At 39.7% G+C, this 15,171-nt stretch overlaps 4 non-coding genes across 4 annotated transcripts; all 4 read right to left on the reverse strand.

Annotated features, from left to right (window-relative positions):
* Window positions 1-626: 626 nt before the first annotated feature.
* Window positions 627-699, reverse strand: TRNAK-UUU (transfer RNA lysine (anticodon UUU)). The gene has a single exon. It is a non-coding gene; the product is annotated as a tRNA-Lys (tRNA).
* Window positions 700-3,303: 2,604 nt separating this feature from the next.
* On the reverse strand, window positions 3,304-3,376 carry TRNAK-UUU (transfer RNA lysine (anticodon UUU)). Its single transcript has one exon. It is a non-coding gene; the product is annotated as a tRNA-Lys (tRNA).
* A 3,984-nt stretch (window positions 3,377-7,360) lies between these two features.
* On the reverse strand, window positions 7,361-7,433 carry TRNAK-UUU (transfer RNA lysine (anticodon UUU)). The gene has a single exon. It is a non-coding gene; the product is annotated as a tRNA-Lys (tRNA).
* A 3,887-nt stretch (window positions 7,434-11,320) lies between these two features.
* TRNAK-UUU (transfer RNA lysine (anticodon UUU)) lies at window positions 11,321-11,393 on the reverse strand. Its single transcript has one exon. It is a non-coding gene; the product is annotated as a tRNA-Lys (tRNA).
* Window positions 11,394-15,171: the final 3,778 nt, after the last annotated feature.

The raw sequence follows: 15,171 nt of genomic DNA on the forward strand, positions 1-15,171 counted from the left end.
TTCCACAAAATATTGATTTCTGAACTCTTCCTGAGATAAAACATTAGTATTGTTGTTTCTTAATAATTATGAACTTGTTTTCGTAGCATTATTTGAGGTCTGCAAGCACTGCATTTTTTTTGCTATTTTGACCATTTTTCATTTTCTGAAAATAAGTACAAAATTTAGTGCTTGGAAATTCGAAGACATGTTGTCAGTAGTTTATAGAATATAAGAGCAATTTACATTTTACTCAAAAATATACCTATAAAGAGAAAATTAAGACAAACTGAAGATTTTGCAGTGGTCTCTTAATTTTTGCCAGAGCTGTAGTTAGCAAGGCCGAAAAAAGACATTTGTCCGTCCAGTTCAGCCTATATTCCGTCAGAAGAAATCCCCAGATCTACGTCCTTCTAAAGTGACCGTCACCTTCCTTGGTATAAACAGATCCTCGGAGAGATATTTGTATTGTCCCCTTATATACTTATACATGGTTATGAGATCACCCCTCAGTTTCTAGACTAAATAATACTTTTTTGCTAATCTCTCTGGGTATTGTAGTTGTTGCCCTTCTTTGTACTCGCTCTAGTTCCACACAGATCATACCTCACCTATTTTACATAACATTACCATTTATTAAAAGCTTACGCCCAAACAGGGACTTGAACCCTGGACCCTCAGATTAAAAGTCTGATGCTCTACCGACTGAGCTATCCGGACTCTCTACATTGATAATCTCGCTGGGTACCGTAATTCTTTCATCCCGTTACTAAATTTTGTTGCCCCTTTTTGGACTTGCTCTAGTTCCACAAAAATCATAATTTCCAGGCTTGAATTGGGCAGGTTAATCTTTGCGAAGGACATGTGAATCAAGCCACATACAAGGTTATCCTGGAAAAATAGTTGATTCCTTCTGCTCAGGAAACGTTCCCCAACTCTGAGGACTGGCTTTTCCAGCAGAACAATGCACCATGCCACACGGCTAGGTAAACCAACGTGTGGATGAAGGAACACTAGCTCAAATCGCTGTCATGGCCAGCCCAATCTCCAAACCTGAACCCCATTGAAAACCTCTTGAATGTGAGGAAGATGGATAGTCACAAGCCATCAAACAAAGAAGAACTGCTTAAATTTTTGTACCAGGAGTGGCATAATGTCACCCAAAAGCAGTGTGAAAGACTGGTGGAAAGCATGCCAAGACACATGAAAGCTGTGATTAAAAATCATGGTTATTCCACAAAATATTGATTTCTGAACTCTTCCTGAGATAAAACATTAGTATTGTTGTTTCTAAATAATTATGAACTTGTTTTCGTAGCATTATTTGAGGTCTGCAAGCACTGCATTTTTTTTGCTATTTTGACCATTTTTCATTTTCTGAAAATAAGTACAAAATTTAGTGCTTGGAAATTCGAAGACATGTTGTCAGTAGTTTATAGAATATAAGAGCAATTTACATTTTACTCAAAAATATACCTATAAAGAGAAAATTAAGACAAACTGAAGATTTTGCAGTGGTCTCTTAATTTTTGCCAGAGCTGTAGTTAGCAAGGCCGAAAAAAGACATTTGTCCGTCCAGTTCAGCCTATATTCCGTCAGAAGAAATCCCCAGATCTACGTCCTTCTAAAGAACCTAATAACTGCAAGATACAATATTGTTACGCTCCAGGAAGACACCCGGGCCTCTCTTGAACCCCTTGACTGAGTTCGCCATCCCCACCTCCTCAGACAATGAATTCCAGATTCTCCCTGCCCTACCAGTAAAGAATCCTTTTCTATGTTGGTGGAAAAACCTTCTCTCCTCCAGATGCAGAGAATGCCCCCTTGTGACCGTCACCTTCCTTGGTATAAACAGATCCTCGGAGAGATATTTGTATTGTCCCCTTATATACTTATACATGGTTATGAGATCACCCGTCAGTTTCTAGACAAAATAATACTTGGACCCTCAGATTAAAAGTCTGATGCTCTACCGACTGAGCTATCCGGGCTCTCTACATTGATAATCTCGCTGGGTACCGTAATTCTTCCATCCCGTTACTAAATTTTGTTGCCCCTTTTTGGACTTGCTCTAGTTCCACAAAAATCATAATTTCCAGGCTTGAATTGGGCAGGTTAATCTTTGCGAAGGACATGTGAATCAAGCCACATACAAGGTTATCCTGGAAAAATAGTTGATTCCTTCTGCTCAGGAAACGTTCCCCAACTCTGAGGACTGGCTTTTCCAGCAGAACAATGCACCATGCCACACGGCTAGGTAAACCAACGTGTGGATGAAGGAACACTAGCTCAAATCGCTGTCATGGCCAGCCCAATCTCCAAACCTGAACCCCATTGAAAACCTCTTGAATGTGAGGAAGATGGATAGTCACAAGCCATCAAACAAAGAAGAACTGCTTAAATTTTTGTACCAGGAGTGGCATAATGTCACCCAAAAGCAGTGTGAAAGACTGGTGGAAAGCATGCCAAGACACATGAAAGCTGTGATTAAAAATCATGGTTATTCCACAAAATATTGATTTCTGAACTCTTCCTGAGATAAAACATTAGTATTGTTGTTTCTAAATAATTATGAACTTGTTTTCGTAGCATTATTTGAGGTCTGCAAGCACTGCATTTTTTTTGCTATTTTGACCATTTTTCATTTTCTGAAAATAAGTACAAAATTTAGTGCTTGGAAATTCGAAGACATGTTGTCAGTAGTTTATAGAATATAAGAGCAATTTACATTTTACTCAAAAATATACCTATAAAGAGAAAATTAAGACAAACTGAAGATTTTGCAGTGGTCTCTTAATTTTTGCCAGAGCTGTAGTTAGCAAGGCCGAAAAAAGACATTTGTCCGTCCAGTTCAGCCTATATTCCGTCAGAAGAAATCCCCAGATCTACGTCCTTCTAAAGAACCTAATAACTGCAAGATACAATATTGTTACGCTCCAGGAAGACATCCGGGCCTCTCTTGAACCCCTTGACTGAGTTCGCCATCCCCACCTCCTCAGACAAGGAATTCCAGATTCTCCCTGCCCTACCAGTAAAGAATCCTTTTCTATGTTGGTGGAAAAACCTTCTCTCCTCCAGATGCAGAGAATGCCCCCTTGTGACCGTCACCTTCCTTGGTATAAACAGATCCTCGGAGAGATATTTGTATTGTCCCCTTATATACTTATACATGGTTATGAGATCACCCCTCAGTTTCTAGACAAAATAATACTTTTTTGCTAATCTCTCTGGGTATTGTAGTTGTTGCACCCACATTGCACCCACATTGTACCCCCATGATGACCTCACCTATTACCTATAACATTACCATTTATTAAAACCTTACGCCCGAACAGGGACTTGAACCCTGGACCCTCAGATTAAAAGCCTGATGCTCTACCAACTGAGCTATCCGGGCTCTCTACATTGATAATCTCGCTGGGTACCGTAATTCTTCCATCCCGTTACTAAATTTTGTTGCCCCTTTTTGGACTTGCTCTAGTTCCACAAAAATCATAATTTCCAGGCTTGAATTGGGCAGGTTAATCTTTGCGAAGGACATGTGAATCAAGCCACATACAAGGTTATCCTGGAAAAATAGTTGATTCCTTCTGCTCAGGAAACGTTCCCCAACTCTGAGGACTGGCTTTTCCAGCAGAACAATGCACCATGCCACACGGCTAGGTAAACCAACGTGTGGATGAAGGAACACTAGCTCAAATCGCTGTCATGGCCAGCCCAATCTCCAAACCTGAACCCCATTGAAAACCTCTTGAATGTGAGGAAGATGGATAGTCACAAGCCATCAAACAAAGAAGAACTGCTTAAATTTTTGTACCAGGAGTGGCATAATGTCACCCAAAAGCAGTGTGAAAGACTGGTGGAAAGCATGCCAAGACACATGAAAGCTGTGATTAAAAATCATGGTTATTCCACAAAATATTGATTTCTGAACTCTTCCTGAGATAAAACATTAGTATTGTTGTTTCTAAATAATTATGAACTTGTTTTCGTAGCATTATTTGAGGTCTGCAAGCACTGCATTTTTTTTGCTATTTTGACCATTTTTCATTTTCTGAAAATAAGTACAAAATTTAGTGCTTGGAAATTCGAAGACATGTTGTCAGTAGTTTATAGAATATAAGAGCAATTTACATTTTACTCAAAAATATACCTATAAAGAGAAAATTAAGACAAACTGAAGATTTTGCAGTGGTCTCTTAATTTTTGCCAGAGCTGTAGTTAGCAAGGCCGAAAAAAGACATTTGTCCGTCCAGTTCAGCCTATATTCCGTCAGAAGAAATCCCCAGATCTACGTCCTTCTAAAGAACCTAATAACTGCAAGATACAATATTGTTACGCTCCAGGAAGACATCCGGGCCTCTCTTGAACCCCTTGACTGAGTTCGCCATCCCCACCTCCTCAGACAAGGAATTCCAGATTCTCCCTGCCCTACCAGTAAAGAATCCTTTTCTATGTTGGTGGAAAAACCTTCTCTCCTCCAGATGCAGAGAATGCCCCCTTGTGACCGTCACCTTCCTTGGTATAAACAGATCCTCGGAGAGATATTTGTATTGTCCCCTTATATACTTATACATGGTTATGAGATCACCCGTCAGTTTCTAGACAAAATAATACTTGGACCCTCAGATTAAAAGTCTGATGCTCTACCGACTGAGCTATCCGGGCTCTCTACATTGATAATCTCGCTGGGTACCGTAATTCTTCCATCCCGTTACTAAATTTTGTTGCCCCTTTTTGGACTTGCTCTAGTTCCACAAAAATCATAATTTCCAGGCTTGAATTGGGCAGGTTAATCTTTGCGAAGGACATGTGAATCAAGCCACATACAAGGTTATCCTGGAAAAATAGTTGATTCCTTCTGCTCAGGAAACGTTCCCCAACTCTGAGGACTGGCTTTTCCAGCAGAACAATGCACCATGCCACACGGCTAGGTAAACCAACGTGTGGATGAAGGAACACTAGCTCAAATCGCTGTCATGGCCAGCCCAATCTCCAAACCTGAACCCCATTGAAAACCTCTTGAATGTGAGGAAGATGGATAGTCACAAGCCATCAAACAAAGAAGAACTGCTTAAATTTTTGTACCAGGAGTGGCATAATGTCACCCAAAAGCAGTGTGAAAGACTGGTGGAAAGCATGCCAAGACACATGAAAGCTGTGATTAAAAATCATGGTTATTCCACAAAATATTGATTTCTGAACTCTTCCTGAGATAAAACATTAGTATTGTTGTTTCTAAATAATTATGAACTTGTTTTCGTAGCATTATTTGAGGTCTGCAAGCACTGCATTTTTTTTGCTATTTTGACCATTTTTCATTTTCTGAAAATAAGTACAAAATTTAGTGCTTGGAAATTCGAAGACATGTTGTCAGTAGTTTATAGAATATAAGAGCAATTTACATTTTACTCAAAAATATACCTATAAAGAGAAAATTAAGACAAACTGAAGATTTTGCAGTGGTCTCTTAATTTTTGCCAGAGCTGTAGTTAGCAAGGCCGAAAAAAGACATTTGTCCGTCCAGTTCAGCCTATATTCCGTCAGAAGAAATCCCCAGTTCTATGTCCTTCTAAAGAACCTAATAACTGCAAGATACAATATTGTTACGCTCCAGGAAGACATCCGGGCCTCTCTTGAACCCCTTGACTGAGTTCGCCATCCCCACCTCCTCAGACAAGGAATTCCAGATTCTCCCTGCCCTACCAGTAAAGAATCCTTTTCTATGTTGGTGGAAAAACCTTCTCTCCTCCAGATGCAGAGAATGCCCCCTTGTGACCGTCACCTTCCTTGGTATAAACAGATCCTCGGAGAGATATTTGTATTGTCCCCTTATATACTTATACATGGTTATGAGATCACCCCTCAGTTTCTAGACAAAATAAAACTTTTTTGCTAATCTCTCTGGGTATTGTAGTTGTTGCACCCACATTGTACCCCCATGATGACCTCACCTATTACCTATAACATTACCATTTATTAAAACCTTACGCCCGAACAGGGACTTGAACCCTGGACCCTCAGATTAAAAGTCTGAGCTATCCGGGCTCTCTACATTGATAATCTCGCTGGGTACCGTAATTCTTCCATCCCGTTACTAAATTTTGTTGCCCCTTTTTGGACTTGCTCTAGTTCCACAAAAATCATAATTTCCAGGCTTGAATTGGGCAGGTTAATCTTTGCGAAGGACATGTGAATCAAGCCACATACAAGGTTATCCTGGAAAAATAGTTGATTCCTTCTGCTCAGGAAACGTTCCCCAACTCTGAGGACTGGCTTTTCCAGCAGAACAATGCACCATGCCACATGGCTAGGTAAACCAACGTGTGGATGAAGGAACACTAGCTCAAATCGCTGTCATGGCCAGCCCAATCTCCAAACCTGAACCCCATTGAAAACCTCTTGAATGTGAGGAAGATGGATAGTCACAAGCCATCAAACAAAGAAGAACTGCTTAAATTTTTGTACCAGGAGTGGCATAATGTCACCCAAAAGCAGTGTGAAAGACTGGTGGAAAGCATGCCAAGACACATGAAAGCTGTGATTAAAAATCATGGTTATTCCACAAAATATTGATTTCTGAACTCTTCCTGAGATAAAACATTAGTATTGTTGTTTCTAAATAATTATGAACTTGTTTTCGTAGCATTATTTGAGGTCTGCAAGCACTGCATTTTTTTTGCTATTTTGACCATTTTTCATTTTCTGAAAATAAGTACAAAATTTAGTGCTTGGAAATTCGAAGACATGTTGTCAGTAGTTTATAGAATATAAGAGCAATTTACATTTTACTCAAAAATATACCTATAAAGAGAAAATTAAGACAAACTGAAGATTTTGCAGTGGTCTCTTAATTTTTGCCAGAGCTGTAGTTAGCAAGGCCGAAAAAAGACATTTGTCCGTCCAGTTCAGCCTATATTCCGTCAGAAGAAATCCCCAGATCTACGTCCTTCTAAAGAACCTAATAACTGCAAGATACAATATTGTTACGCTCCAGGAAGACATCCGGGCCTCTCTTGAACCCCTTGACTGAGTTCGCCATCCCCACCTCCTCAGACAAGGAATTCCAGATTCTCCCTGCCCTACCAGTAAAGAATCCTTTTCTATGTTGGTGGAAAAACCTTCTCTCCTCCAGATGCAGAGAATGCCCCCTTGTGACCGTCACCTTCCTTGGTATAAACAGATCCTCGGAGAGATATTTGTATTGTCCCCTTATATACTTATACATGGTTATGAGATCACCCCTCAGTTTCTAGACAAAATAATACTTTTTTGCTAATCTCTCTGGGTATTGTAGTTGTTGCACCCACATTGCACCCACATTGTACCCCCATGATGACCTCACCTATTACCTATAACATTACCATTTATTAAAACCTTACGCCCGAACAGGGAATTGAACCCTGGACCCTCAGATTAAAAGTCTGATGCTCTACCGACTGAGATATCCGGGCTCTCTACATTGATAATCTCGCTGGGTACCGTAATTCTTCCATCCCGTTACTAAATTTTGTTGCCCCTTTTTGGACTTGCTCTAGTTCCACAAAAATCATAATTTCCAGGCTTGAATTGGGCAGGTTAATCTTTGCGAAGGACATGTGAATCAAGCCACATACAAGGTTATCCTGGAAAAATAGTTGATTCCTTCTGCTCAGGAAACGTTCCCCAACTCTGAGGACTGGCTTTTCCAGCAGAACAATGCACCATGCCACACGGCTAGGTAAACCAACGTGTGGATGAAGGAACACTAGCTCAAATCGCTGTCATGGCCAGCCCAATCTCCAAACCTGAACCCCATTGAAAACCTCTTGAATGTGAGGAAGATGGATAGTCACAAGCCATCAAACAAAGAAGAACTGCTTAAATTTTTGTACCAGGAGTGGCATAATGTCACCCAAAAGCAGTGTGAAAGACTGGTGGAAAGCATGCCAAGACACATGAAAGCTGTGATTAAAAATCATGGTTATTCCACAAAATATTGATTTCTGAACTCTTCCTGAGATAAAACATTAGTATTGTTGTTTCTAAATAATTATGAACTTGTTTTCGTAGCATTATTTGAGGTCTGCAAGCACTGCATTTTTTTTGCTATTTTGACCATTTTTCATTTTCTGAAAATAAGTACAAAATTTAGTGCTTGGAAATTCGAAGACATGTTGTCAGTAGTTTATAGAATATAAGAGCAATTTACATTTTACTCAAAAATATACCTATAAAGAGAAAATTAAGACAAACTGAAGATTTTGCAGTGGTCTCTTAATTTTTGCCAGAGCTGTAGTTAGCAAGGCCGAAAAAAGACATTTGTCCGTCCAGTTCAGCCTATATTCCGTCAGAAGAAATCCCCAGATCTACGTCCTTCTAAAGTGACCGTCACCTTCCTTGGTATAAACAGATCCTCGGAGAGATATTTGTATTGTCCCCTTATATACTTATACATGGTTATGAGATCACCCCTCAGTTTCTAGACTAAATAATACTTTTTTGCTAATCTCTCTGGGTATTGTAGTTGTTGCCCTTCTTTGTACTCGCTCTAGTTCCACACAGATCATAATTTCTTTAGACCTTTTGATGCTCTACCGACTGAGCTATCCGGGCTCTCTACATTGATAATCTCGCTGGGTACCGTAATTCTTCCATCCCGTTACTAAATTTTGTTGCCCCTTTTTGGACTTGCTCTAGTTCCACAAAAATCATAATTTCCAGGCTTGAATTGGGCAGGTTAATCTTTGCGAAGGACATGTGAATCAAGCCACATACAAGGTTATCCTGGAAAAATAGTTGATTCCTTCTGCTCAGGAAACGTTCCCCAACTCTGAAGACTGGCTTTTCCAGCAGAACAATGCACCATGCCACACGGCTAGGTAAACCAACGTGTGGATGAAGGAACACTAGCTCAAATCGCTGTCATGGCCAGCCCAATCTCCAAACCTGAACCCCATTGAAAACCTCTTGAATGTGAGGAAGATGGATAGTCACAAGCCATCAAACAAAGAAGAACTGCTTAAATTTTTGTACCAGGAGTGGCATAATGTCACCCAAAAGCAGTGTGAAAGACTGGTGGAAAGCATGCCAAGACACATGAAAGCTGTGATTAAAAATCATGGTTATTCCACAAAATATTGATTTCTGAACTCTTCCTGAGATAAAACATTAGTATTGTTGTTTCTAAATAATTATGAACTTGTTTTCGTAGCATTATTTGAGGTCTGCAAGCACTGCATTTTTTTTGCTATTTTGACCATTTTTCATTTTCTGAAAATAAGTACAAAATTTAGTGCTTGGAAATTCGAAGACATGTTGTCAGTAGTTTATAGAATATAAGAGCAATTTACATTTTACTCAAAAATATACCTATAAAGAGAAAATTAAGACAAACTGAAGATTTTGCAGTGGTCTCTTAATTTTTGCCAGAGCTGTAGTTAGCAAGGACGAAAAAAGACATTTGTCCGTCCAGTTCAGCCTATATTCCGTCAGAAGAAATCCCCAGATCTACGTCCTTCTAAAGAACCTAATAACTGCAAGATACAATATTGTTACGCTCCAGGAAGACATCCGGGCCTCTCTTGAACCCCTTGACTGAGTTCGCCATCCCCACCTCCTCAGACAAGGAATTCCAGATTCTCCCTGCCCTACCAGTAAAGAATCCTTTTCTATGTTGGTGGAAAAACCTTCTCTCCTCCAGATGCAGAGAATGCCCCCTTGTGACCGTCACCTTCCTTGGTATAAACAGATCCTCGGAGAGATATTTGTATTGTCCCCTTATATACTTATACATGGTTATGAGATCACCCCTCAGTTTCTAGACAAAATAATACTTTTTTGCTAATCTCTCTGGGTATTGTAGTTGTTGCACCCACATTGCACCCACATGATGACCTCACCTATTACCTATAACATTACCATTTATTAATTTATTTATTACCATTTATTTATATTTATTACGCCCGAACAGGGACTTGAACCCTGGACCCTCAGATTAAAAGTCTGATGCTCTACCGACATCCGGGCTCTCTACATTGATAATCTCGCTGGGTACCGTAATTCTTCCATCCCGTTACTAAATTTTGTTGCCCCTTTTTGGACTTGCTCTAGTTCCACAAAAATCATAATTTCCAGGCTTGAATTGGGCAGGTTAATCTTTGCGAAGGACATGTGAATCAAGCCACATACAAGGTTATCCTGGAAAAATAGTTGATTCCTTCTGCTCAGGAAACGTTCCCCAACTCTGAGGACTGGCTTTTCCAGCAGAACAATGCACCATGCCACACGGCTAGGTAAACCAACGTGTGGATGAAGGAACACTAGCTCAAATCGCTGTCATGGCCAGCCCAATCTCCAAACCTGAACCCCATTGAAAACCTCTTGAATGTGAGGAAGATGGATAGTCACAAGCCATCAAACAAAGAAGAACTGCTTAAATTTTTGTACCAGGAGTGGCATAATGTCACCCAAAAGCAGTGTGAAAGACTGGTGGAAAGCATGCCAAGACACATGAAAGCTGTGATTAAAAATCATGGTTATTCCACAAAATATTGATTTCTGAACTCTTCCTGAGATAAAACATTAGTATTGTTGTTTCTAAATAATTATGAACTTGTTTTCGTAGCATTATTTGAGGTCTGCAAGCACTGCATTTTTTTTGCTATTTTGACCATTTTTCATTTTCTGAAAATAAGTACAAAATTTAGTGCTTGGAAATTCGAAGACATGTTGTCAGTAGTTTATAGAATATAAGAGCAATTTACATTTTACTCAAAAATATACCTATAAAGAGAAAATTAAGACAAACTGAAGATTTTGCAGTGGTCTCTTAATTTTTGCCAGAGCTGTAGTTAGCAAGGCCGAAAAAAGACATTTGTCCGTCCAGTTCAGCCTATATTCCGTCAGAAGAAATCCCCAGATCTACGTCCTTCTAAAGAACCTAATAACTGCAAGATACAATATTGTTACGCTCCAGGAAGACATCCGGGCCTCTCTTGAACCCCTTGACTGAGTTCGCCATCCCCACCTCCTCAGACAAGGAATTCCAGATTCTCCCTGCCCTACCAGTAAAGAATCCTTTTCTATGTTGGTGGAAAAACCTTCTCTCCTCCAGATGCAGAGAATGCCCCCTTGTGACCGTCACCTTCCTTGGTATAAACAGATCCTCGGAGAGATATTTGTATTGTCCCCTTATATACTTATACATGGTTATGAGATCACCCCTCAGTTTCTAGACAAAATAATACTTTTTTGCTAATCTCTCTGGGTATTGTAGTTGTTGCACCCACATTGCACCCACATTGTACCCCCATGATGACCTCACCTATTACCTATAACATTACCATTTATTAAAACCTTACGCCCGAACAGGGACTTGAACCCTGGACCCTCAGATTAAAAGTCTGATGCTCTACCGACTGAGATATCCGGGCTCTCTACATTGATAATCTCGCTGGGTACCGTAATTCTTCCATCCCGTTACTAAATTTTGTTGCCCCTTTTTGGACTTGCTCTAGTTCCACAAAAATCATAATTTCCAGGCTTGAATTGGGCAGGTTAATCTTTGCGAAGGACATGTGAATCAAGCCACATACAAGGTTATCCTGGAAAAATAGTTGATTCCTTCTGCTCAGGAAACGTTCCCCAACTCTGAGGACTGGCTTTTCCAGCAGAACAATGCACCATGCCACACGGCTAGGTAAACCAACGTGTGGATGAAGGAACACTAGCTCAAATCGCTGTCATGGCCAGCCCAATCTCCAAACCTGAACCCCATTGAAAACCTCTTGAATGTGAGGAAGATGGATAGTCACAAGCCATCAAACAAAGAAGAACTGCTTAAATTTTTGTACCAGGAGTGGCATAATGTCACCCAAAAGCAGTGTGAAAGACTGGTGGAAAGCATGCCAAGACACATGAAAGCTGTGATTAAAAATCATGGTTATTCCACAAAATATTGATTTCTGAACTCTTCCTGAGATAAAACATTAGTATTGTTGTTTCTAAATAATTATGAACTTGTTTTCGTAGCATTATTTGAGGTCTGCAAGCACTGCATTTTTTTTGCTATTTTGACCATTTTTCATTTTCTGAAAATAAGTACAAAATTTAGTGCTTGGAAATTCGAAGACATGTTGTCAGTAGTTTATAGAATATAAGAGCAATTTACATTTTACTCAAAAATATACCTATAAAGAGAAAATTAAGACAAACTGAAGATTTTGCAGTGGTCTCTTAATTTTTGCCAGAGCTGTAGTTAGCAAGGCCGAAAAAAGACATTTGTCCGTCCAGTTCAGCCTATATTCCGTCAGAAGAAATCCCCAGATCTACGTCCTTCTAAAGTGACCGTCACCTTCCTTGGTATAAACAGATCCTCGGAGAGATATTTGTATTGTCCCCTTATATACTTATACATGGTTATGAGATCACCCCTCAGTTTCTAGACTAAATAATACTTTTTTGCTAATCTCTCTGGGTATTGTAGTTGTTGCCCTTCTTTGTACTCGCTCTAGTTCCACACAGATCATAATTTCTTTAGACCTTTTGATGCTCTACCGACTGAGCTATCCGGGCTCTCTACATTGATAATCTCGCTGGGTACCGTAATTCTTCCATCCCGTTACTAAATTTTGTTGCCCCTTTTTGGACTTGCTCTAGTTCCACAAAAATCATAATTTCCAGGCTTGAATTGGGCAGGTTAATCTTTGCGAAGGACATGTGAATCAAGCCACATACAAGGTTATCCTGGAAAAATAGTTGATTCCTTCTGCTCAGGAAACGTTCCCCAACTCTGAGGACTGGCTTTTCCAGCAGAACAATGCACCATGCCACACGGCTAGGTAAACCAACGTGTGGATGAAGGAACACTAGCTCAAATCGCTGTCATGGCCAGCCCAATCTCCAAACCTGAACCCCATTGAAAACCTCTTGAATGTGAGGAAGATGGATAGTCACAAGCCATCAAACAAAGAAGAACTGCTTAAATTTTTGTACCAGGAGTGGCATAATGTCACCCAAAAGCAGTGTGAAAGACTGGTGGAAAGCATGCCAAGACACATGAAAGCTGTGATTAAAAATCATGGTTATTCCACAAAATATTGATTTCTGAACTCTTCCTGAGATAAAACATTAGTATTGTTGTTTCTAAATAATTATGAACTTGTTTTCGTAGCATTATTTGAGGTCTGCAAGCACTGCATTTTTTTTGCTATTTTGACCATTTTTCATTTTCTGAAAATAAGTACAAAATTTAGTGCTTGGAAATTCGAAGACATGTTGTCAGTAGTTTATAGAATATAAGAGCAATTTACATTTTACTCAAAAATATACCTATAAAGAGAAAATTAAGACAAACTGAAGATTTTGCAGTGGTCTCTTAATTTTTGCCAGAGCTGTAGTTAGCAAGGCCGAAAAAAGACATTTGTCCGTCCAGTTCAGCCTATATTCCGTCAGAAGAAATCCCCAGATCTACGTCCTTCTAAAGAACCTAATAACTGCAAGATACAATATTGTTACGCTCCAGGAAGACATCCGGGCCTCTCTTGAACCCCTTGACTGAGTTCGCCATCCCCACCTCCTCAGACAAGGAATTCCAGATTCTCCCTGCCCTACCAGTAAAGAATCCTTTTCTATGTTGGTGGAAAAACCTTCTCTCCTCCAGATGCAGAGAATGCCCCCTTGTGACCGTCACCTTCCTTGGTATAAACAGATCCTCGGAGAGATATTTGTATTGTCCCCTTATATACTTATACATGGTTATGAGATCACCCCTCAGTTTCTAGACAAAATAATACTTTTTTGCTAATCTCTCTGGGTATTGTAGTTGTTGCACCCACATTGCACCCACATGATGACCTCACCTATTACCTATAACATTACCATTTATTAATTTATTTATTACCATTTATTTATATTTATTACGCCCGAACAGGGACTTGAACCCTGGACCCTCAGATTAAAAGTCTGATGCTCTACCGACATCCGGGCTCTCTACATTGATAATCTCGCTGGGTACCGTAATTCTTCCATCCCGTTACTAAATTTTGTTGCCCCTTTTTGGACTTGCTCTAGTTCCACAAAAATCATAATTTCCAGGCTTGAATTGGGCAGGTTAATCTTTGCGAAGGACATGTGAATCAAGCCACATACAAGGTTATCCTGGAAAAATAGTTGATTCCTTCTGCTCAGGAAACGTTCCCCAACTCTGAGGACTGGCTTTTCCAGCAGAACAATGCACCATGCCACACGGCTAGGTAAACCAACGTGTGGATGAAGGAACACTAGCTCAAATCGCTGTCATGGCCAGCCCAATCTCCAAACCTGAACCCCATTGAAAACCTCTTGAATGTGAGGAAGATGGATAGTCACAAGCCATCAAACAAAGAAGAACTGCTTAAATTTTTGTACCAGGAGTGGCATAATGTCACCCAAAAGCAGTGTGAAAGACTGGTGGAAAGCATGCCAAGACACATGAAAGCTGTGATTAAAAATCATGGTTATTCCACAAAATATTGATTTCTGAACTCTTCCTGAGATAAAACATTAGTATTGTTGTTTCTAAATAATTATGAACTTGTTTTCGTAGCATTATTTGAGGTCTGCAAGCACTGCATTTTTTTTGCTATTTTGACCATTTTTCATTTTCTGAAAATAAGTACAAAATTTAGTGCTTGGAAATTCGAAGACATGTTGTCAGTAGTTTATAGAATATAAGAGCAATTTACATTTTACTCAAAAATATACCTATAAAGAGAAAATTAAGACAAACTGAAGATTTTGCAGTGGTCTCTTAATTTTTGCCAGAGCTGTAGTTAGCAAGGCCGAAAAAAGACATTTGTCCGTCCAGTTCAGCCTATATTCCGTCAGAAGAAATCCCCAGATCTACGTCCTTCTAAAGTGACCGTCACCTTCCTTGGTATAAACAGATCCTCGGAGAGATATTTGTATTGTCCCCTTATATACTTATACATGGTTATGAGATCACCCCTCAGTTTCTAGACTAAATAATACTTTTTTGCTAATCTCTCTGGGTATTGTAGTTGTTGCCCTTCTTTGTACTCGCTCTAGTTCCACACAGATCATAATTTCTTTAGACCTTTTGATGCTCTACCGACTGAGCTATCCGGGCTCTCTACATTGATAATCTCGCTGGGTACCGTAATTCTTCCATCCCGTTACTAAATTTTGTTGCCCCTTTTTGGACTTGCTCTA

This window comes from Dendrobates tinctorius, unplaced genomic scaffold (genome assembly GCF_039654945.1).
Source record: "Dendrobates tinctorius isolate UK_male_01 unplaced genomic scaffold, ASM3965494v1 ptg000099l, whole genome shotgun sequence".
NCBI classification, from domain to species: Eukaryota; Metazoa; Chordata; class Amphibia; order Anura; family Dendrobatidae; genus Dendrobates; species Dendrobates tinctorius.